Source organism: Numida meleagris, chromosome 22, assembly GCF_002078875.1.
Source record: "Numida meleagris isolate 19003 breed g44 Domestic line chromosome 22, NumMel1.0, whole genome shotgun sequence".
Classification (NCBI taxonomy): Eukaryota; Metazoa; Chordata; class Aves; order Galliformes; family Numididae; genus Numida; species Numida meleagris.
This window is the reverse complement of record NC_034430.1, coordinates 4066308-4076718: the sequence shown is the minus strand read 5'-3', so window position 1 is coordinate 4076718 and position 10411 is coordinate 4066308. Positions and strand designations below refer to the sequence as shown.

General features: G+C 52.5%; 1 long non-coding RNA gene across 1 annotated transcript; it reads right to left on the bottom strand.

Moving 5' to 3' along the window:
- On the bottom strand, nucleotides 251-10405 carry LOC110387501. The gene is made up of 3 exons (XR_002432545.1): nucleotides 5823-10405; nucleotides 1231-4732; nucleotides 251-272 (listed from the first exon to the last, which is right to left on the bottom strand). It is a non-coding gene; the product is annotated as an uncharacterized LOC110387501 (long non-coding RNA).

Sequence of the window (10411 nt, the reverse complement as noted above, 5' to 3'; positions counted from 1 at the left end):
CAGCTCTGAGAAGCAGGAAGGCACCTTGCACGGATGGGGGTTTATTTGGAGCCATTGATGTCCTGTCAGGTTTCAAGCTGACTTCAAATGTAACGTGTTGATGGCATTCAAAACTGACCGCCCATGCCCTGCGTTCTGGGCTGGTCTTGGGAGGGAAATAAGCATTACTGATGTGCAGTTGTGCTTTGTACAGTAGTAAGTGGTATAGGGAGATCCATCTATATTTTGGTGGTTTTTTGTTTTTTTTTTGCATTGGAGTGTTTGAAATCTGCCTAGAAAAGCAAGTGAAGAAGAAAGCTGTCACAGCACTGAAAGGCTGCGGGGAGCTGCAGTCACAAACCATTGGCCTTAGCACGTCCTCTGCTGCTCTTTCACTGCTGCTCTGATAAATACTTTGGGATGAGGCTGGAGCTCTGCTGCTACCCATGCCCCTGTAGTGCAACGAGGAGAGCTCACCCCCCCCGTCCCTCCCACTGCTGTGTGCTAGGGACCCCAGCAGCCCCAGCTCTCGTGCTGCAGGGCAGCCCGTGCCCGGCTCCTGCCTGCTGCTCAGTGCTGCGCTGTCACCTCTGGAGAGAGCTCCTCCCGAGGGAGCCGGGTGCCAGATGGGATGTGTCGTGGTGGCATATGCCATTAATCCTGCACGCTGAATTATTCAGCAGTTCAGAATAATGAATCGCGGAACAAAGCCTGGCACGAGGCAGTTCTGTAGCCCTCGTGCAGCAAACCCTGCCAGCGTTCCCTGGTGGCCGTGCTGCTGCCTGGCCTGCAGCTCTACCAAAGCCGCGGTGCCAGAGCAGCCCTTGGTGCTGCACAGCTCGGGGTGCTGAGCGGGGTGGCTTTGCCCCCACCTGCACATCTCCACCAAGACAGAGCTGCAGCAGCTGCTGGGGGAGCGGGCAGTGCCGCTGAGCAGGAGGTGCTTTGCAATTCTGGGTTTTAAGAAGGCGCTGCTCTCTGCTAGCAGGATCATACGCTAATTACTGTTTGAAGATTTCAGTAGCGGCTCCTGCTGAGCCTCTGCAACCTGGGAGGCACGAGGGGAAGGGGAGAGGACCCCGTGCTGACCCGGGCAGGTCGGGGTGCTGTTCACGGGGCTCTGCACGGCAGCAGTGCGTGCAATGGCACGTGCACTAACGCGCAAATAGAGGGTTTCTGTGGCAGCCCACTGCCCAGCCTGTGCAGCTGGGTAATATTATCCTGGATGTGTAAAAGCTGTAATTTGGGTACCTTGGAGGAAAATTACCATCCAGTTGTCCTCACGTCACCGCCTCGGTTGGTGTGCTGACAGCCGATCCTCCTTAGCCGAGTTGAACGCTGCTTGCCCCACGTTCAGCCGTTCCTCTTTCTTCCTCCGCTCCCCCCAACGCTTGCAGAAGGCCCATGTTCCTCTTGACTCTGCTCCTCGCTCTGCTCAGGGCTGACCTGTGGCCGTGGTGAACTTGCTTTGCTCGCAGGAGGGTGGATGGGAACAAACCTCCTAAACCTGTCAATGTAGAGCTAAGCAATGTCTCGTTTTCAGTGCAAATCCCTTTCTAGGGAAACGCAGTCAAAGGAGAGTTGGATTTGGATAAATGTAGACCCCAGGGTGTGGAATTTCTTAAAGGTTGAGCCACTTTTTGTTGGTAAAATTATCTTTTGATGGGTCGTTTTACTTTGGCTTTTTTATACCAAGTTTTTCCCTTTCAGAAATGGATGTACTTTTCCTTATTTTCTACTTCTAATTTCAGTGGCATTTAAATTCGCTCTCCAGTTTCTGCTTAGTGTCCGTTCAGTGATTCCCAGCTCTTGCCCAGAGCAGCTGTGGTTTACCTGACCCTTATGGATTTCTAAACATCCCGGATTTTAGCATAAGAGAAACATCAGAGCTGAGTGCAGCATCTGAATCCGAACGTGAGGAATGCCCAGGTGCTGGAAGGACAACCCTGAGCTGCCGAGCAAGGAGCCTGCATCAGATGGGGAGGAAAAAACAGAACGTAGGGCTGCAGTTCATAACAAGTGACAAAATAAGTTCGAGTCCCAGTGCAACCTATTTGTTGAGCAAGTGAGCTCAAATACCTTGCAGCTGAATTGCTGAGTTTGTCTGCTGCTTTTCCCACGGAACTCGTTAAATCTTTTTATGTAGCGTTGCTGCGTTGTGCTTCCCAAACGTCGTGCATTTCTGCTGTTGTTTCCGTGTGTTTTAATAATTCCTTTATCCTTTCAACTTATAAAAGTCACGATTCGACGGCTCAAATAGGTGAAATACCTTGGAACGGGGGCAAGCTGTGGTGGTTCGTGTTTTGGTGCAAAGTCACGCTGGAAAGAAATAAACCATGGTTTGTTCCCGGCTTTGAGAACCTAAGTGATGAGAAACGCCAGCAAAACGAAAACATTCAGCCCCAAATTCCCCAGCAGTAAAAACAGCCCCAGCTCGGCTGAAAGCAAATGGGTTTCGCTTTGGATTATTCCGTGGGGGAAGTGTGGCCACAGCTCTGCAAGCAGCAGCTGCAGCAACACAGCTCTGTGCAGAATGTGCCCGTGGGGGTGGGGGGAGCGGGGGGGGACCGTGGGCTGCCCCAGCAGGGCTGCTGCTTTGCTTGGTGCCCGGGGAAGCCGCTGGGATCGCTTCTGTGTCGATGGATGTTGAGGCTGCTAGGCGGTTCCTTAATCACTTTCTGGCCAACGCTGTTAAGGCTCATGAATGCAAATTAACAGCTGATCTATTTTTTCTAGAGTCTGTCCCGTCACGTGAAGTGCCGTTATGCACCAACTTTTAAGAAAAATCCATTTCTTAGTCCTTGCTGCAAATCGATGTATGGCTTCTCTGCTCGGAGCTGATTGGGCCCCTCAGCCCTAAGCAGCAGAGCTGTGCTCCCTGCAGCCCTGCTGGGGGCCAGGGGCGGAACTCAACGCGCCGTAGCATTTGCCTTTAAATAAATTCCTTCCTGGGATTTCTTTACGGAAAAGATAAGTAAAGCCTTACGTGCAGGAAAAGAAGCAAAGTACTTGCAGTCACCGGGTCTGAATTTGTTGCATCCCCCTCTTTGTGCGCTGGTTGTTGGTTCCCCTTGAGGGCGATGCTGGCAGGGCCACAGCTTTCTGAAATGTGGCTTCGTTTGCCTCCTGCAGAGGTGCAGCAGCAGGAGACTGGAGCTGGTGTGGGAGCAGAGGGGACCCCGAGCATGGGAGGCACAGGGCTGGGGGCCCCTGGGTGGCCCCGGTGCCCTGCAAGGGGACGGCAGCGCTGCGCTGCACGGCAGGGCGGTCTCCTGGGCTCTGACCGAGTAATTAAGTTTCAAGCTTGACATGAAATGTCTGTCTTGAAATGAGAATTTAAATGAATTAGCCGCATCTATCAGCAGGCACTGAAGGGGCCGTTTTAATTTAAAAGGCAGGTATAATCCTGGCTTGGCACATACGGCTTAATTACAGTCAATTTTGACAATAAACAAAAACACAAGGGGAGAGCGGAGCCTGGCCGCGGCAGCTGTGGGATTTAAATTTTTACAAGGATTGAAATAGCTTCCTAATTAATTTACCCCGACCTAACGACGTGCCCGTGGAAGTCGCTTAGCGCGATCCCTTGGCTGAGTTCTGTCCCGGAACAATTCAGTTTGGGGCAGGTAATGGGAAATGCCATGGGGGGGTGCTGGGCTGGGGCTGGGAGCGTGGGCTGATGCGAGCCCAGATGTGCGACTCAGCGCTGATTATGGGCTGGAGCCGGCGAAATGGAGTGATTTAATGAAGTTTTGATACAGCTCATCAGATACTGAAATGGGAAGATGCAATATTAATTTAGAAACGCATTATCATTTCAATTGTCGTCGTTCTGAGGAGCATTAATAACAGGGGAGCTCGTGGCAGTTTGGGAAGATGATGTATTATTCTAAAGGCAAAAATATTCTTCAGAATTATGTTTCATTTGACACCTAAACAGCTAGCATATTCCTATTATCACCGTGTAATCAATTTTTTTGCCACGTCTTCCATGCTTAGGAGACATAATCTCTTCAGGCCCTTCATGTGCTGCTTGGAAGGGGTGGGCAGGGCGAGCTTAAAACACCGCGCTGACGACTTTTATCGTTTAATCCCGAATTCTTCTGTGGAATGAATTGACTTGGAGCCGTTTGACAGCAGGACCTCCTTGTGCAGCCAGAAAACAAAAAGATGCAAATGTCATCTGCAGCTCGTTCCATCCGTGTCCAATGGTGCCATCTGACACCGGCGGCGCTGGGCGCCGTTACCCTGAGAGCTTTAATCCTTTTTGCACTGAAGCTGGGGCACCTCGGGGAAGGGGAGCTGCGTCCTGCTCTGCTCACCGAGCAGGGGAGCACCCAGCTGCCATCGCAGCACCATCTCATGGCGACGGCGGAGGATGCAAACAGCACGTCCTGGTTTTTGTACTGCTTGTGAACGGAGCAAACTTGCGTTGGTTATTTGGAGGCGGCGTGGAGTCACCGTCCCTTTCCCATGCCTCTGGCTCGGAGCGTTGTGTGGCTGCAGCGTGGAAGCAAGCGGCCAAATGGATCCCTGGCTGCACAAGCCAAGCCCTTTAGTGGTGTGCTGGAGCATCCAGGTGCTGCGGGGACCGGAGCCCACGCTGTGCTGCCCTTTGCACTGTGGCACCCTGTTAGTGCCCGGCCGAAGTGTGCAGGCTCCCTCTGAAACTCGTGCCTTGAGCAAGCTGCAGCCTGCACGAGTACTTCATTAACGCAGCCTCCTGGCAGCGGTGCACGAGCAAATTCCCCATCTGAAAGCAGAATCAAAGCAACATTTTGCGTCTATTCTTAGTCACATCCATTTAATCTGTAGATACTTAAAATCCTCACCGCGCGGGCTGACTGCAGGGCAGCTCCTTCCTAATGCTTTAAAGCCAATTCCAGCCCACCACCGAGTTGTGGGGCTGGAGCCTGCGCTGGGGCTGAGCTGGCATGGAGCGGGGGTGGCTCAGAAATGCTCCTGGGGGCCCAAGTGGTGAGCCTGCACCGGCAGCCAGGATTTTACCATTGAAAATACGGGTAGGGAAGCAAAAAAAAAAAATAAAATGAAGCAAGGATGAGCGGAGATAAAGCTGCTGCTTTGACTAATAAAACGCAAACAAAAGAATTCCTCCTCCCAGGAAATAGTTCTGTAAAGCAGATAGTTATAAAAAAAATGATTTCCTTAGGAATTCTTTTGCTTGGCTGCAGGTTGGGCTGGGGATGAGTGCTGGTGCTTGAGCTTTCACTGCAGGAGTGGACTCTGTGATTTCCCTATGGTGCTTATGCAGAGCTGCCCCCCCCCGTGGTTGGGGGTTCACCTGCCCGAGCCTGGCTCTGCCCTAATGGCCAATTAGCAGTGCTGTGCCCGGGGAGCTGCTGTGGACACACAGCCTGAGGGGCAGCTCAGTCCTCGCTTTTGGCATCATCTCGTGGAATAAAAAAAAATCTACAAAAATAAATCCTTGCGTTAAACTCCTGCGTACACAACTGAAGTCAGCCAAGGCCTTGCTGCCTCTGCAGCACCCTGTGCGGCGAGGGAGGACAAACGAGGCGATCTTTTACCCTTCAGGTTCTGCTGCTGGCAAACGCTTCTCAATGCGCTCCGTGAATTTATGGTGCCGGTGGCAGGGCTGCGTGGCACTCCTTGTTAAGCAGAGTGATTTATTACAATGAGGAGCACTTCATTGGGCTGATTAGCACCAGGTGAAGTGATTAGCGCAGTCAGGTGGGGCTGAGTTCAGACTGAGAATCCTTTGTATGAAAACCAGCTGTTTCCAGCTCCCATCACCATGCAGCGCTGGTGCACCTGTTTGCAAACAGCCCCCCAAGAGAGAGAGCCCCCCAAAAGTCCCCAAATACCTGGAGCGCTTTTCCCCATTTTGCTGCTTGTTCTGGCTTTCGGCAGCTCTCTATTTGGATGGGAAGGCTGTAATACTGCTAATGAGTGCTTCACGGGGGGGCAGCCCCCCACGCTGGGTGCACCGTGCTTGGGGCTGTGCAGCCCCCCCAGCTCCTCAGCTCTGCTCCGTCCTCCCCTTCAGAAGCCGTCCTGTATCTCTGCGTTGCACGCATGGTTTTTAAATTGTGGCTTAAGGCTCATTGCTGTATCAGAGAGACATACACTCCTGTTTAGGTTTTTAGTAGCTCTAGTTCATTGTATTATAATTGGATAGCCCTGGGGAACTCGCTGTCAGAACTGATAGGCTCCTAGCGGTTTCCGTGTCCGTTGGCGGATTACACGCGCGTTGTTCCAGGTGCTCGTGTCTTCATGCATTCCCTTGGTGCTGTGTTTCCTTTGGAGAAAGAAACCAGCGTCACCGGCAGCGGGAGGGGACAGCTTCCCTTGGTGCAGGGATGTGTGCAGGCTTCTGGGCGAGTAGCACTTGAAAGCGATGGGAGCACCTCGAGCTGTGGGCATTCCTTTACCCCGTGCTGCTGTGGGGTGGCACGCGGGGAAGATGTTTGCACTTGCAAACTATCCCATCTGTTGGTGTCTGGTGGGTGATTCGGTGATGTGACGTTTCCCCGTGTTTCCGCCCTTGGAAATCGCTCTCAGAAGCAGCACGCAGTTGAGGCCTGGATGAAGGATCTCACGCTCTGATCAACCCCTATGTCTGTGCTCAGCTTTGCCAGAAGCAGAAACGTGTTGTGTGTCCAGTCATGACGATCTCCCTGCAGAGAAGAGCTCTGACAAAGCCTTCCTGCTGCCCCACGTGCAGTCCCCCCTTGGGGCTCATGGCAAAGCCCTTTGTTATGGCACAGCTTGGGGGTCCCGCTGCTCCACGATGCTCTGGCTGCCAGGCAGAGCTCTGCTCGGTCCCCACAGTTCTTCAGAGCAGTGCCAGGGCAGCACGCTCTTCTCAGCAGAGAGTGGGGAATCCTGTGCTTAAATTACACGGAGTCCGGCAGCAGCAGGGATGCAGGCAGGATTTAGCTGGCGGCCGGGCAGACCCCTGTTGTTTCCTTGTTGTATTTGCCTTTCCAAGGGGTAAGGCCAACTATTAATTTCCTAATCCGTGGGCCCAGCAGGTTTGGAGCATTCAGAGGTTACTTCTCACGCAGCCACCGGCTCCTGGTCCTCCGGGATGTGCTGCAAAGTGCTGGGAATGGTGCGTGATGAGGGAGTGCCCTTTGGGAAGGTTAAGGCTGCTGCCAGCTCATCCCAGCTCCGTGCCATGCTGTGCCAACCCCCTCCTGCAGCGGTGTGGGATGTGGGACGAGCATCCTCCTAAAGCAGAGTGCATCTGTTTGGGTCCTAAAGTTCTGCCCTGCTAACAAACAGCGGCCCGACTGCTTCTTGTATTGCCCGTGGCTGCGCTCAGTCTCGTGTCTTCTTGTGCAATACGCATAGTTCTGCAGTTGGTTTTTATGCTTGATTTGGTTATTGAGGAGAAAACCGGACGCGGCCGTAGCCTGCTCAACTGGAAGGAATGAGAACAGAAGGCGACGTTTAACTGTTAGTTTACACCACAGCACCAAAAAGCAGCCTCCTGCGCCTTGCGCCGTGCTGGGAGATGCTCCTGAGCGCTAATTGGGGTTTGTTAGCCCTTTTGTTTGCGCGATCTCATTCGAGTGGAGACCGGGAGGCGGCCCCGCGGGACGGCTCTGCTCTTGGATTCCATCTGCAAGTCAGCAAGATGTTGCGGGCAGCTCCGCGTGTTTCCTGGCTCTCTGTTCCTCCCAGCACAGCGGAGCTGGGCTCTGAAGCCAGCAGTGCCGCTGCAGTGCGGTGGGATCCGGCGGACAAGGGAAATGCAGCCGTGCAGGAAGGGCAGCACGGAGCAAGATCGCCGTGCTCTGAGGGCAGAGCTCCCAGCTTTGTGGGTAGAGGGAAGCTTGCTTTGTTGATTATTTTCAGCGCGTTCGACTTAATATTTGCCAGAATTGTGAAACTGCTCTAAAACCCCCTTGTAAGTGCTTTTGGATTACTCTTTGTTCCTGTTTCGGTGCAGTGAGATTGCACTCGTTTCTAGCCAGACGTGAGATTTCCTCCTTGTCAGCTGACACGAGGAGATGGGGAAATGTGAACAGGAAGCCCAAGAATTTGCAGCCTCCAAGAGAAGAGCTCGTTGTGTTGCTCATTCCCTGCCTCTGGGAGAGCTGCTTCTGCCAGAGCAAACCCTGCGGGCTCCGTCCCTACAGCTTGCATTGGAAGGGAGCGTTCATGCAGCTTTTTCAGCTCCATTAAAAAGCACAGCTGCCCAAGCAGCTAAATGGATGTGGCTAATGAACATGTGCACGAGCTGGTGGTTCAGGATCTAAATTGCCTGGGAGCAAGCAAAACAGAATTAGGCAAGTAAAGAACCTGATTGTTTTTCAAGTGATAAAAGATTGGCATGAATTACAGGAGGCATTAGAAAATTTGGAAGATGTGTAGATTTAAATGGATGCATTTGTTTCAATTAAGTAAGGAGGAGGGAACCGAAAGCCTGTTCAGAAGTAGACCAGACTGAGGATTCCATGGGATTTACTCAGATTTCTGGCCTAAGAATTAATGCCTCTGCATTTGAGACTTAAGAACGGCTTCTTTTTGTCGTAGGGGAACCCACCCGCAGCAGATTAAGGGCAGAACAGCCAACTGGGAGCTCAGCAGCCAGACTGGGAAGTTGCAGCTCCAGCTGAAACTGGAGTTTGGAGGTTTGGAGGAGGAGATCTTGTGAGGGGAATCCTTGTGTGATGGGGAGCAGTCCCGTGTGCTGCTCCTCCTGAGTCCTTGGCAGCTCCTGGAGGAGGAGGAGGAGGAAGAGGAGGAGGAAGAGGAGGAGGAAGAGGAGGAGGAAGAGGAGGAGGAGGAAGAGGAGGCCAGCCAAGGCCAGCATGGAGGGTAGCCCTGCCCTGCGGTACAGATATGCTCTGGGAACCAAACCCTCCTTTCCTCTCCACGAAGCCTGGATTCCTCTTTATGAAGTCCATGGGTTTTAAGTCAAAGATTTTAATTGGCAGTTGTATCACGTTGCTTTCCAAAGCCATTATTGCTTTTTTCAATTGCAAATATTCTTCCTATAGCCCCTGGAAAATACAATATTCCTGTGAACGTTTTGAAAAGCATCTCAAAGCAAATTTTGATTAAGGCTCTGAGGACCGAGGCGTGAGGAGTGCGCTGGTCCAGGCGGGCTCCCCAAAGTAATTTGTTCTTATGAAAAACGTGAACGTGCTCATTTCCACCCGCTGCCCTCTGGGGCACAGGGGTGTCCCCGGGGAAGGGCACTGCCTGGTGCTGACAGGCAGACAGCGGATGCTCATCCCACGCTTCCCCTGCTCGTGGTGCCCCATCTCACAGCTCCTGATGCTTCTGTCAGCCCCAGTCCCGTGGCAGTCGCCTCGCAGGATGGAAGGGCAGCATTTCTGGAGCCTCAGCCCGAATCCACCGCCGGGTTCCTGCAGCTGCTGCTTCCCTAGCTCTCCTCCCCGTTCAGTTCTCGAGGTTGCTGTGGCATTGATTGAATGGGAGATTCATGGTGGGAAATTAAGCCTCCAGAAGATACAATAATTTAAATAATTGGCATTTTTTTGTGTGTGTGAGAACATGAGAAATACAGAGTGTTCATTCACCGTAAATTCCTCCAGGACCAGGGTAGCAGAAGCAGATGAATTCTTATGAAACAAAGATTCTATTTTCATGCAAATATCCCTCAGTAATAAAATACCAAGGGAATAAAAATGACAGGAAAATGTATGATGTACAAGCAGAATTGTTTCCAAAGCAGTGTGTTTCCATGAAGCCTCAATAGCTTTTTATACGGTGGGCCATGTTAGCAACAAAGCACGAAGCGGGATCAGGCTGTGCCTGAGCAGTGGGTGCAGAGCTCGCACTGCTGAGGTGCAACTGCAGCACAGGAACTCCCCTCCCACTGCACTGAGATGGGGGGAGTCCCCTTAGGGAGGGGGAGTGGGGTCTGTAGGGGAGAAGGCAGCTCAGGGAGCAGTGGGAAGGAGCCCCGAAGCCCAGATGGGTGCTGGGCATTGCCCAAGCCCAAGCTTTGCTTTGCTTACCCCCATCCCTTTGGGCTGCAGTGTTGGCTGTGGGTGTAGGCTTCAATTCAGGCAGCCATTACTTAGGGCCACCGAGAGGAAAATAGCTCCTGCACGTAGCACATATTTAGCACTGACTTGGACTATCCTTTGTCAGCACTAATTAATTAGCCAGAAAGACTTCAACTCCTGCTCCACCATCATAGTGCCAGCATGATTTGGAGGCCAAGACATTACCCTCTCCTGTATGTTTCTTCTCAATTTGCATATGAATGAATAAGCAAACCTGCAGTGCTGGGGATGCACAGCTGCAATGCCGGGGATGCACGGCTGCAGTGCTAGAGATGCACAGCTGCAATACTGGGGATGCATGCCTGCAATACTGGGGATGCAGAGCTGCAATACTGGGGGTGCATGCTAGCAGTGCTCGGGATGCACAGCTGCAATACTGGGGATGCATGCTAGCAGTGCTGGGG